The sequence below is a fragment of the Rissa tridactyla genome, chromosome 1 (assembly GCF_028500815.1).
Source record: "Rissa tridactyla isolate bRisTri1 chromosome 1, bRisTri1.patW.cur.20221130, whole genome shotgun sequence".
In the NCBI taxonomy this organism is placed as follows: Eukaryota; Metazoa; Chordata; class Aves; order Charadriiformes; family Laridae; genus Rissa; species Rissa tridactyla.
The window spans coordinates 210912130-210924297 of record NC_071466.1 but is presented as its reverse complement, the minus strand read 5'-3'; positions in this window follow the sequence as shown (position 1 = coordinate 210924297).

The following is a 12168-nucleotide window of genomic DNA, read 5'->3' as shown; positions in this document are numbered from 1 at the left end:
TTTTTGTTTTGACTGCTCTGGATATACTTTTTAAGAGAGGACTTTTTGCGTACTTTGCCATCAAATAGCATGAACAGAACAACTACCAGGATAATCCATCTATTATGTCACTTTAAGGCCGTGGATCTCACTTTGTTAACTTCATAGATTCCTAAAAAAGAAATCTTCCAGTGGATATGAAAAGAGCCTTTAAAAATTTCACAAAAATGGATGTGTTGTACAGCCAACTCACATTTATTGGCAAAAATTACTGGTATCAGCACACACAGAATAAGTAAGGATGTTTGGCACAGCCATTTTCTCAGTCTATAAAAAAGACGTAGTTGGGTATTCAAGAACAGGAATTAAAAGTGCAGGTAACTTTTTAGAGCTTAACTTTTTTTAAAGAAAGACTTTTAAAAATTGAAACAAATGTAAAAGATGATTCTGGGCTTCCCTCATTTTACCTGCCTACACCTCTATGTTTTTGCAGTACTGCTGGATGTTTTCTCTCTTGTATTATGTTTTAAATCCATAAGTGTGTGTTTCATACAGCCCGCTGGGGTTTCTTTTCGTTTCAAACAAGTAACATGGGAATTCGTGTTCCACTTCTGAAATGCTGGTTTTGTATGAGTTGGCAGATTCTTCTCGCTTTGAGAGAGTGAATTACCAATACTGTCAGTGTGCTGAAAGGTTGAATCTTGCTGTAATATTCAAAAGATTAATGGGGTCAAAAGGAAAGAAAAACCTTGTAATTAGTGCTGGAGACGAGTTTGCAGACATCGCCTTTTTCAGCCCTGATGCTGTATTTGAGAGTTTGCTCACTTCATTAGCAAAAAAGCAGGTTTTGTTTTGGCAGTGACAGTGTCAGTTAGAATTGTCCTCTGACATTCAGTTCGTATCCGTATTTCACTCCGGTTCATGCTAAACTTAAGGTTACTTAAAACCACTCTCATTTTTTAAGGATGGTAGCTGCACGTGTAATGGCCTCAGCTATGAAGCCAGAAGAGTTCCTCTCTGTGAAAAGAAACAGGTACAGGGGTTCTTGCCTGAGTTCGAGTTTGTGATCACAAAATAACACTTATCTAGTATAGGGATGTTTGCTTGAATTGATTTTTAGAATCATAGAATGGTTTGGGTTGGAAGGGACCTTAAAGATCATCTAGGTCCACCCCCTGCCATGGGCAGGGACACCTCCCACTAGACCAGGCTGCTCAAAGCCCCATCCAGCCTGGCCTTGAACACCTCCAGGGATGGGGCAGCCACAGCTTCTCTGGGCAACCTGTGCCAGTGTCTCACCACCCTCACAGTAAAGAATTTCTTCCTGATATCTCATCTAAATCTCCCCTCTTTCTGTTTAAAACCATTGCCCCTTGTCCTGTCACTACAGGCCCTGGTAAAAAGTCTCTCTCCATCCCTCTCATAAGTCCTCTTTAAGTGCTGAAAGGCCTCCATAAGGTCTCCCTGGAGCCTTCTCTTCTCCAGGCTGAACAATGCCAACTCTCTCAGCCTGTCCTCACAGCAGAGGGGCTCCAGCCCTCTGAGCATCTTCGTGGCCTCCTCTGGACCTGCTCCAACAGATCCCTGTCCTTCTTCTGCAGAGGGCTCCAGAGCTGGAGGCAGCACTGCAGGTGGGGTCTCACCAGAGCGGAGCAGAGGGGCAGAATCCCCTCCCTGGCCCTGCTGGCCACGCTGTGGGGATGCAGCCCAGGATGTGGGTGGCTTTCTGGGCTGCGACCGCCCATTGCTGTCTCATGTCCAGCTTTTCACCCACCAACACCAAGTCCTTCTTGTCAGGGCTGCTCTCCATCCCTTCATCCCCCAGCCTGCATTGATACTGCGGTTGCCCTGACCCAGGTGCAGGACCCTGCACGTGGCCTTGTTGAACCTCATGAGGTTGTTAGGGGCCCGCTCCTCCAGCCTGTCAACGTTCTTCCTGAAGTGGCTTTGTCACTCAGCTGTGCTTGTTGAGCATGAAGCTGATACTTGAGTGTTAACCAGTTTTCCTCTGTCACCATTACGCTGGATGTACCTCAGTCAAAAAAGCTGTCAAAAGAATTTAATATGTCAGTATTTTCTCTTATTTGATAAATCCTTAACAGAAATATCTTATACTTCAGTTTTAGCATGTTGAGAACTGTTAGCTTACTTGTGTCTTAGCTTAAGGTCGATAAATTGTGAAAAAGTATCAGGAGTAAGCAATCTGGGGGAGCTGTGCTTCATTTTCCAGGGGACACAACGGTTCATATCAAGATAAATAACTTATTTCCGAATGCCATTACAAAAACTTTTTTTACTGAACTTTAGTAACTTTAAAGAGTTAGAGATAAAATCACATCTCCCCGTTTTATTGCTTAGAGATGAAAGTATGTGCTATGTTGCTGATTTGAATCTTAATAAAAAGTAGTTCTGTGCAAATACTTTCCAAGGAACTTTTCTTATCTGCTGGTGTTCCTCTTATCAGGCAATATGGTGATGCTTTCAGTGACCACTTGCAGCAGCTCAGCCCTGTTGGCGAGGGCTTTCCAGCTGCCCAGCTCCGATGTACTTAGTCTCATTCTAATTCACTCCGTGGCTTTGTACACGACAAGAATAAACGCTTTCTGTGCCTGGGGGAGCTCATAAAAGGAGGTAAAACAAACTTTTCCAAGACCTACTTTTCAGGCCTTGTGTTTGACAGCGACAAGTGAAATGGCAATGGCACAACCTCTCTGAATTCATCCAGTTACTTCGGGGAAAAAAAGGCTGCGTTTGTGTGTTCTAGGACGGTTTTCTGTGTTTTCGGTCTTTACTTGAATTCATTATGGGACAGTATTGTCTGAAAGCGATACTACCATTATTTGATGGCTTTACGGTTGCAGCAGCTCAAAGCACTGCACAAAAAAAGCAGTATAAGCATTTTAATTTTTGCTTTGGTGCCTGAGTGGACAGTTGTCTTTCCAGCTCTGAAGACACTTGAACCTCAACCTTTTCGTTTTCAAACATGGTTTCCTTGTTTCAAGGTGTTGAAAATGATTGAGTGGCTCCAAAGTCATTAAAGGCATCTTTGTAACTCAGCAGCTGTTGATGCTGCTGCTCCTCACATGGTCTGACACAAGTGAAGTCTGTCTGAAAGCAGCTTGGATGGAGCTGCCTTGTGGTCTTTGCAGGTTCTCTCCTGTTACCCCTGTTCCACCGGACTGATGCTTACTGGTAAGAGCTGCTTTCTTAGTAGCCTGCCTGTGCTGAGAACCTCTTGCCAAGTTGTAATTACTTCATAAAACACATTTTCTTTCTCTTTGCAATTGAGACTTTGCATTTACTTCAAGTTTGAAGCCCAGCACGCCCACAAGTAGTATTTGGGAGGGTGACTGGTGAGCGTCTACTGTCAGGAGAATTCCAGGTTGGCACCAAAAAAGGTACCCCACACTCGTGGACCCCTTGGAAACCCTCTCCAATGTCTATGCCCGCACCCTGGCTCTCCTGGATCAGACCTTGAGTCTTGTCTTCTACCCACCAGCTAGTGCAGCTTGACATTTGCTAGCAAATTACATGCACGTGGGACTAAATTCACTAAGGAAACGTAAACGCAGACAGGTCACTGCGGGTGCTGGCTCTTACACCCCTCAGATAAGCATGTACATCCCCCTCCCTCTGGTGCTGACACCCAGACCTCTGGTCCCTGTCACCCATGGCCCCTTCTCCAGGGGTTGGCACACAGAATAGACAGTGGGATGATACAGAAAAGGTAATTAAGAATGGGATTTAACAAAAGGACAGGCCAGACTGCAGGGATCAGGGGCACGTCCTGCCTGACAACCTGCCCACATGGGCCTGTCCCCTCCAACCTCCCTCCTGGATGTCTTCCCACGCTTGTTCCACCCTGATCCTTTCCTTCCCCTGCCTTCGGTCGTTCCCATAAACTTCCTGACATACTGAACATACTAAATTTTGGGCACTCCCCCAGGATCCCTCAAATATCCTTAATACTCATCCTAACCATGTTTCCTCCTTCTTATCAATTACTCTCCAAGGCTGGTGTAGTTCTTTTAACGGCCCATCAGTGCCTGACGAGCTCTGGCCTCTGTTATTATCTCTCTCATCACCTGCTCATTAATGTTTGTGTCTCCGTGTGTTTAGTTTAGCGTTTTCCTAGTTATTTGTTATCTCTATGATATGGAATAGTCCTGAACCAAATAACTTACCCAACCAGATGCTCTCACGTTTTGCATGTCCTCATGCCAGCCTCCTCGAGGCAGGCAGTTTGGCTGCGGTGGGAAGGATAAAGCTGTGTAGAGGCAGCAGGACCTCTGTGGTGGTGGTGCTGCTGCAGACCTCCAGGCAGGTGGTATCTCTAAGGACGTGGAGACAAAGGGAAGAGAATGCCTAAAAACAGGAGGAGGAGGATGGGGGAGGGAGAGAAAATGGGCACATGAGTTCAGGGAAGGATGAGCGTACGTAAGGAGTCAACCACACAGATGCATCAGCATTTTGCCAGCGATCTTGTACCCACAGAAACCTCCTCCCTGGCTGGCAGCAGCTCAGTTCTTGTTGGCTGGGGTAGCAGGACGTAGTCCCAGCATCTCGCTGCAGATGTGTGTCCTGCCTTGGCAGGAGCACCCGAATGCCTCAGCCAAGGAGAAGCTGTCCTGCTTGGGTGGATAACCCGCTGGCAGCTGCTTGGTTTTGCAAAGGGGATGGGGCAAAAAGTAGGTGGACTGGACACGTGGCAGGTTCATTTTTGCCCAAGGTGTCTAGAGGCCATCAGCTGCGCTCTGCTGCCCTGGGGGACATGCTTGTGCCAAATACACCACGTCTCAGGAACAGCCAATGCTGGGATGCAAGTGGGGAAGAGCCAGCAGGTGGCTGTGGGCGCTAGGGGGTAGGTGGCAGGATGCTGCGTGTGGAGAGACGGGCTGGAGCCAGGCTGCTCGATACAGGGATGTGTTGGGCAGTGATTCTGGAGGAATGAGCACGGTGGTCCTGCAGATCTGCCTCTTTCCATGGCTCTGGTCTCCTGACGCTACAGACAGTGGAGCTCTTGCTTTGTAGCCCTGTTCCACAGCTGTGGTGGGTAGGGCCTGTTGATTCCTGTCCTAACCTCCCCAACGGATCCATCTTCATCTTCTTGAGAAGGAACTTGAGTCACAGACCACAGGGACCCTGCTTCTCTCCATTGACTCTTCAAAAAGGAGGAGGTCTATGTACCAAGGGCTGAAAGACTGCTGTTTTGAGGAGATGCTCATTAAAAACATGAAATACCTCTTTGATAGCCTATTGCTTACAACTTTGGTCTCAGTAAGTGAGAAAGATCACCACCCTCGCAACTACAAACACAGACATTTATTTAAAATCTCATTGGATTAATATTTTGTCAGACCAGAGCAATATTTCAACAGAGCAGAAAGATTTATGTATCTGAAGGATGAGTTCAGAAGAGGTGTTTAGAAGAGATATTTATTGGTAGTACGTCTATTGCAAGCAGATTATTGAGAATGCAAGGCAAAAGAAACAGAAGAAATATAAAAACTTAAGTATGCTCCAGACAATAAAAAGACATTAAAATGTCATTGGGAACCAGCTCAGCAATAAGTTCTCTGTTATTTACAGTTTTAGCATCTGCATCCATCAGATAGAAAAAAACCTCACCAAATATTCGTAATTCCTGCTTTACTATCTCAGAGCAAAGTAGGAGGATCCATCCACACCAGATAAAATAATTTACCATCTGTAATCAAGGAGGATGTGAAGCATCACCTGCCAAATATAAACACTTCCAGTTCAGGAGTCTGGGGTCAGGTTCGTTTCCAGTCTAAAGACCAGGAGCTCAGGACTCTCTAATTCACTAATTTTAGATCTTAACAAACTTTGGAGAACTGGAGAGGTGCCAGAGGATTGATGGAGGGTCAACATGATCCGGTGCTTAAAAGGGAATGATACTAGACCGGATAAACAGACTCTAATCAGGGATAAATTAATGAAGTGGTTACGTTGGGACTCTGTCAATAAAGGAGTTAGAAAGTATTTTCTCTGTGCTCAGCTGATCCCATGCACCTTGGCTGATTTAAAAGTACCAGAGATGAGCCACAGGAAAGGTGAAGAAACAGGCGCTTTGGAGGTTTTGTTTCTGGAGCATCTTATTTTACTGCCTGAGGACTAACATGGTTTCTAACTGCTATCATCAACCTTAGCCCAGAGTTACCTAAATAAAAGCAGTGACGGGTGCTGGGCGAGACCCCCAGACGAGAGGCTCCCGCCTCTCACAAGGGATGGAGCCCTTCGCCCTCTGACTCCGTGAAATCCATAAACTTTTAGTAAGATCACAGCTCCCGTGCGCAAATAGGATTTAAATTACTCGCTTTTCAATTTGGAGGCTGTAGCTGCCGCAGGTTTTGAATTGCAGAGCCCACGGAGAGGAAAAAGCCTGTGGTTGCGGGCAGTGCCAGCTGGAAGCATTTCAGCACAGGAGGCAGCAGGCTGGATTTCGGGCAGGTGTTTTAGTCACCCCGTAAGTAACCAGCATTTAATGGAGCGCGCGCCTCCGGGACACGGAGCCTGGGGAAGGAAACCTCCTCCTCCTGGATGCGCTTGGCTGCCAGGTGGCCTTGAGGTGACTCGGGAAGATGCAGGAGTCACGCAGAGGCTCGCTGCTGGTGGGATGACCTCTCCTGGCAGGGGACGCACGCTTGCTGCGGGCCAGGAAGGTTTTTTTATCTCACCTCTCCGCAGAGAGCATCATAAAATTCTGCATCCCAAGGACGTGGCGGTGCCAAGGGGACCATATGCACACAATGAAGAAGGACAAGGAGGGGGAGATTTTTCATTTCATCCTGCTTAAACGACAAGATAGAAAACCTGCAAAATCGGGAGATGGTACTGTTGCTCTGTGTCCTTTTGTGATTTATTAAAAATAACATATTTTTTTTCCTTTCGAAAATACAGTAACCATGTAGATTTCCCTGTGATGTTACTGCCGCCCTCCCTGGCCTGACAGGTGATGTCTCATTTGCAAACGCGGCAGACGAGAGGGCTGGTTTCGCCGTTCTGCGGGTGCAGAAACGACCGGCGTCAGCTGGAGCGTCTTCCCCTGCTCTTCAAAGGGATGGTTTGAAGCAGCCCCACAGGTGCTGCCCCACTTACAGTCTGACACCAACCTGAAAGAAGGGCTGGAGCGGGCTAAATTGCTGTTACACGTATCAGAGGCTCAGCAGGGAAATTTTCATGATATATGCATACATATACGTTAATGAAGCATTTATCTTTTTGAAGATTTTTTTTCTCAAAAAAAAAATATTGAAAATATTTTTTCTCTAAATTGTCTATCAAAAGCTGTGACTTTCAGTTGAGATTTTGGGGCATGAAGGAGCAGATGGGAAAACGTCTGTGATACATTAAATAAGATAATGTAAAAGAGGGAGACTCCACAATTCTCATGAAACTCAAACTGCTGGAAAAGAAAACCCCAAAGGAGAGCGAAGATGATAATAATTTGGACAACACATCCCCAGCTCTGAATGTTTCAGCTTCTACATTTGTTCAGGCTCTCATCTGATCTCCAGGAGCTAAACATAAATGTGGAAGACGTCAAACTAAATAGTTTTGCAGAACCTTTTAACGCCTGTTGCCTGCATTTCCCAGCTGGGAGGGATGGCAGGGGCTGAGGCTCGTGCTGCATCTCTGAGCTCCTGCCTCCCTCTGCCGACGGCCTCCCCCAAACCTCCCCTCCACTGCCAACGATAAAAGGCTGTGATTGTTTTTCCCGCTCCTCTTGGGCCAATGTTCCTCCCCACGTCCCCAGCAAAGACCGTAAAGTCCAGGGAGCTGGTGGATCTGCCTGCTCACGCCAGCCCCGCGGTGCTGGTCACTCCAGCAGTGCCACATTCCCCCACATGGCATCTGCCCCTTGGGTCCCACCACCACTGGACTTCTCCGTTAGAGCTAAAATAATGCGTGAATCCGTGTTTAAGGGAAAATCTCTGAAAGCTCTAAGGCAGAGACTCAAAAAAGTTGCTATAAGCTGAAAGCAGCAAGCAGGGACTCTTGGCTAGATCACTAGTTACAGCTGGAGTACGCTTGAAATATTTTTTGCTGAATTTTGATTTTGTTTTTTTTGTTGGTTTTTGGTTTTGTTTTGGTTTGGTTTTTTTTTCAGTTTGAATACATCTGTAACACCACTTGGTATCAGTTTAAAAATCTCTGGGTCCTTACAGGCAGCTACCGAGTAAAACTGACCGTGGGAACCGCAAAACATAAAGGTTTTGGTTTCTCTTCTCTTTTCACACGCAATCCTCAGAGACCCCGTGACCCCACAGCAGAGCACGTTCCCCTGGCACAGGCAAGCAACATCCAATCTCAGCATTGCAGGATTAATTGGAAAAAATCATGCCCCTTGCTCTGGAATGGAGAAGCAATGCTGGAAGTCCACAAGCTGGTTTCCCATTGAGGGTCTGCCAGGGTCGGGTGACTCTTTCCGTAGAGGATGACAAACACAACTCTTCTGGGAGGACAGAGAGGGATCTCAGTGTTGTATAAATATCTTGTAAATTTTTTTCCTATTCCAGAGCATTTCCTCAGGTTGGGAGCTGTTTGATGATTTGTTAGGACAGAGATGAGTTTAAAGTCCGTCGTAACGAAGCAAGTTTGTTAATCAGTCTCCCTTTGGACTTAAAAATGCAGGTGAAAATAGCTCCTGGGTCTTCCAGGAACTTGGGCTGTGGAAGCTTTGTTAGGAAGCTCCGAAGAAAATCGTACCCTTTCAAAATAAACCATGCCAAATAGAATAGCCAAAGGGCCATCACACTGGGGGCTGAAGGCTGACTTAATGGTGCAAAAACCAATTACCAGGCTGTAATCACTAACGGCTGTGTTGGGAAGCTGAAATCGCTACAGGGAAGGAGACAGGAGAGCAGCGGCTGCCGTTGCTGGAGCTGCGACTAAGATAAATTGCAGCAGAAAGGCAGCACTAACAAAGAGTTACGGAATAAATCGATGCATTAGAAAACCCGGCGCATTAGATCACTTGAAAGGACACGCAGAGCATCGGGGAGCCGGGTCGGTGGAGAGGTAAAGACAGCGTTGCCTGCACAGATGAGTTACTGACCTCCACCGTGGGACTTGAACAGCCAGCTGATGAGTTATGGAGGCAGCGGCATCAGTGACAATGATATATAATTAGCCTTGGGATATATTAAAATTTTCATATATGTGCTGAATTAAATCTTCGCCCAGAGTACAGGAAAAACCACATGATGGCCTTTAGAATAAATAAAATATTAGACAGGAGAGAGCATATATTTTTTTTACGAGTCTACGGTGCTGACGTTCTGAAGAGACTCCAAAGCTCTCTGCAATTTATGGGCCAAATCTATTTCTCGGAAGCAGTGCCAGGACTATTTTTTGAGAAAGGAGAGCTCAAGCTCAGCATGTAAACCTTGGAACTGCTCTAACACTTAGAGGCAGCCAGCTATGATAAATGTACAGCGCGCTAAACAAGAACAAGGGAAGGCAAGTTGCGTCCCACCTGAGCAGAACAAACCTTTGCAGTGTTAAGCCACCTGAGATTTCTTTTTATATTATTTCCTCCACTAAAAAACAGGTTGTTTTTTATTTCAGACCTGAAAAGCATACGTACTTTTCACTGAAGGTTGATATACACACTTTAAATTGTAGAAAGAAGTGAGTCAGTGTTATGGGGCATCAAAATTATGGCAGTCATGGATGCTGACATCAAGTTCGTAACAAGCACATCCATGTGATGACTGAAAAGTTTGAGACGTATATTTTGAGTACTAACATAATATTTCTCAGGGGAGATTTCAGAGGTTTGATGAGCTCTGAAATACGAACTCAGTGGATCCTGTATCCTGAGTCCTGTGTATCAACCTCTTGATGTCAGCAGGGTTTGCTGCTGGAGCTCTGGCTGCAGGAGAGGGACCGCACCATAGAATCATAGAATGGTTTGGGTTGGAAGGGACCTTAAAGACCATTTAATCCAACCCCCGGCCACAGGCATGGTCTTCCACTAGACCAGGTTGCCCAAAGCCACATCCAGCCTGGCCTTGAACACGTCCAGGGATGGGGCAGCCACAGCTTCTCTGGGCAACCTGGGCCAGTGTCTCACCCCCCTCACAGTAAAGAATTTCTTCCTGATATCTCATCTGAATCTCCCCTCCTTCAGTTTAAAACCATTCCCCCTCATCCTGTCACTCCACTCCCTGATAAAGAGTCCCTCCCCATCTCTCCTGTAGCCCCTTTAGGTCCCGGAAGGGGCTCTAAGGTCTCCCTGGAGCCTTCTCTTCTCCAGGCTGAACAACCCGAACTCTCTCAGCCTGTCCTCACAGCAGAGGGGCTCCAGCCCTCTGAGCATCAAAATGCATCCTAGTCCATGGACGGAGTAGGATCTGCTGCCAAATTGAAAAAGAAATGGGAAAAAAATGGAAAAAGGACTTCAGCTTGGAAAGGATGGCTGATTTCCAGCGCCAACCCCCTTCCCCCACTTTATACTGTTTTTCACAAGTTGATCAAACTCCATCTGTAAAGCAGTGTGATTCTCTGCTCCCCAGAACCCTGCCTGAAATGTTGTCCTAGAGCTGCTCTCCTTCCATTAACTGAAATCCCCCAGTCAGGACGGGATGCTACAGGTGGATCTTTCGGAGCCATTTGCTCTCATGCCAACATAACCCATTATCTTAAACATTTTGTCTCCCTCCTTAGCATTTATTCCTTCCCAAAACCCACAGTTTTCCTTCTTGGCCTCCCTTTTGCGGGACTAACCAAGCCAAGCTTTTCAGTTTTCTCTTGGAGGACGGGCCCTTGTGCTGATCATCCCACCGCCGAGTTCTTCCCAGTGCCTGCTGCAGAGCAGAATGGTCTCTCCCGAGCTCGAGTGGCCAAAACGATGAGCAGACTCCAGATGGGATCTCACTGGTACCTGGTACCGTGGCAGAAATCACTCCTTTTTCCTGTAGAAATTCCTCTCCCTTGATCACATGAGCCTGCGCTGCTGTTACACCACATTGGTTCATGGATATCGTATGACCGTCACCAAAAGCTTTCTTCTCCTTCTCCATTTCTGATGGAGGAAATCCCAGCTTAGGGCAGAAATTCCTGTTTGTCTCCAAGCGACCTGTGAGTCTTGACACATCCGCACCCCGCTCGCTGCTGTTGTTCCCGTATAACCTTCGACAAATGATCTCTCAGAGAAACTTTTCAATCTTAGCTTGTTTCTTCCCTTCCCTGAGGACTACTGCTACAAAGAGTTATTCATTCCCATGCTCTGAAGGAATTCAGCTGCACCGTGCGCTGACAGGGAGAACGAAACTCGTGGCCGGGACCACGTGCACAAGCAGCGGTCTGGCTGAGATACTTGCTGCCGGGGACCATCATCTCTCGGATGAAGTGGACCGCCTCCCACAGGACGTTTCTCACCTAATGATCCAAGTGTGTCTCCTACGGAGAAAGAGGACTCAGCTCCACGAGACACACCATGTGCTGAACAAACGTTGTCATCCACTGGAGGAGACGCGATTGGTCACACCATTTGTAAACTGACAACAGACGCTTGGACAAGTCAGCTGCTAAATCTGCGACGTTGTCTCTTGCGTCCGATACGTTAATGGCTCAATCAGGTTCTCACTCATCAAATTAGAGTTGGTGCCTACTCACTGAACCTGTCACCCAGAGAAGCACTTGGACGCACAAGCAAGTGGTCCAGGCAGGAGATGCAGATCGGTTAAATGGAGAAGACATGTAGCATTTAAAAAATGAGATACTGCAGCAAAGCATGGGCTGAGTTAACTCCCCCATTCTGCTCTCAGCATGGACACCCAAGCACTTTGTCCCCTCCAAGATGTGTTTGGCTGGTCCCAGGGCCAGGAGACAGCCCGCAGGGGCCAGGTTGTCCCACACCGCCACCGAGGCCCAGCTGTGATCTCAGTGCTGCCATGGCACCAGCTCACTGGGGCTGTGACCCATCTCTGAAGACCACAGGCCCCTGCATCCTGGAGGTCAAACTAATGGCTATTGTCTAGTGAAATTCAAGAACAGAAAATATTATTCTAGAGATCTAAGGATGAAGTCTGGTCTTTTTACTCCTGGGCAGTCTAAGAGACACCTTTTGTACCAGAGCTTCAAGTGTTGGAGGTGCTGCTGATGGAGAAGGAAGGAAGCAATAGAAAGGGAGTTTTTGTCAGTTGATGTCCTAAAGAGGTT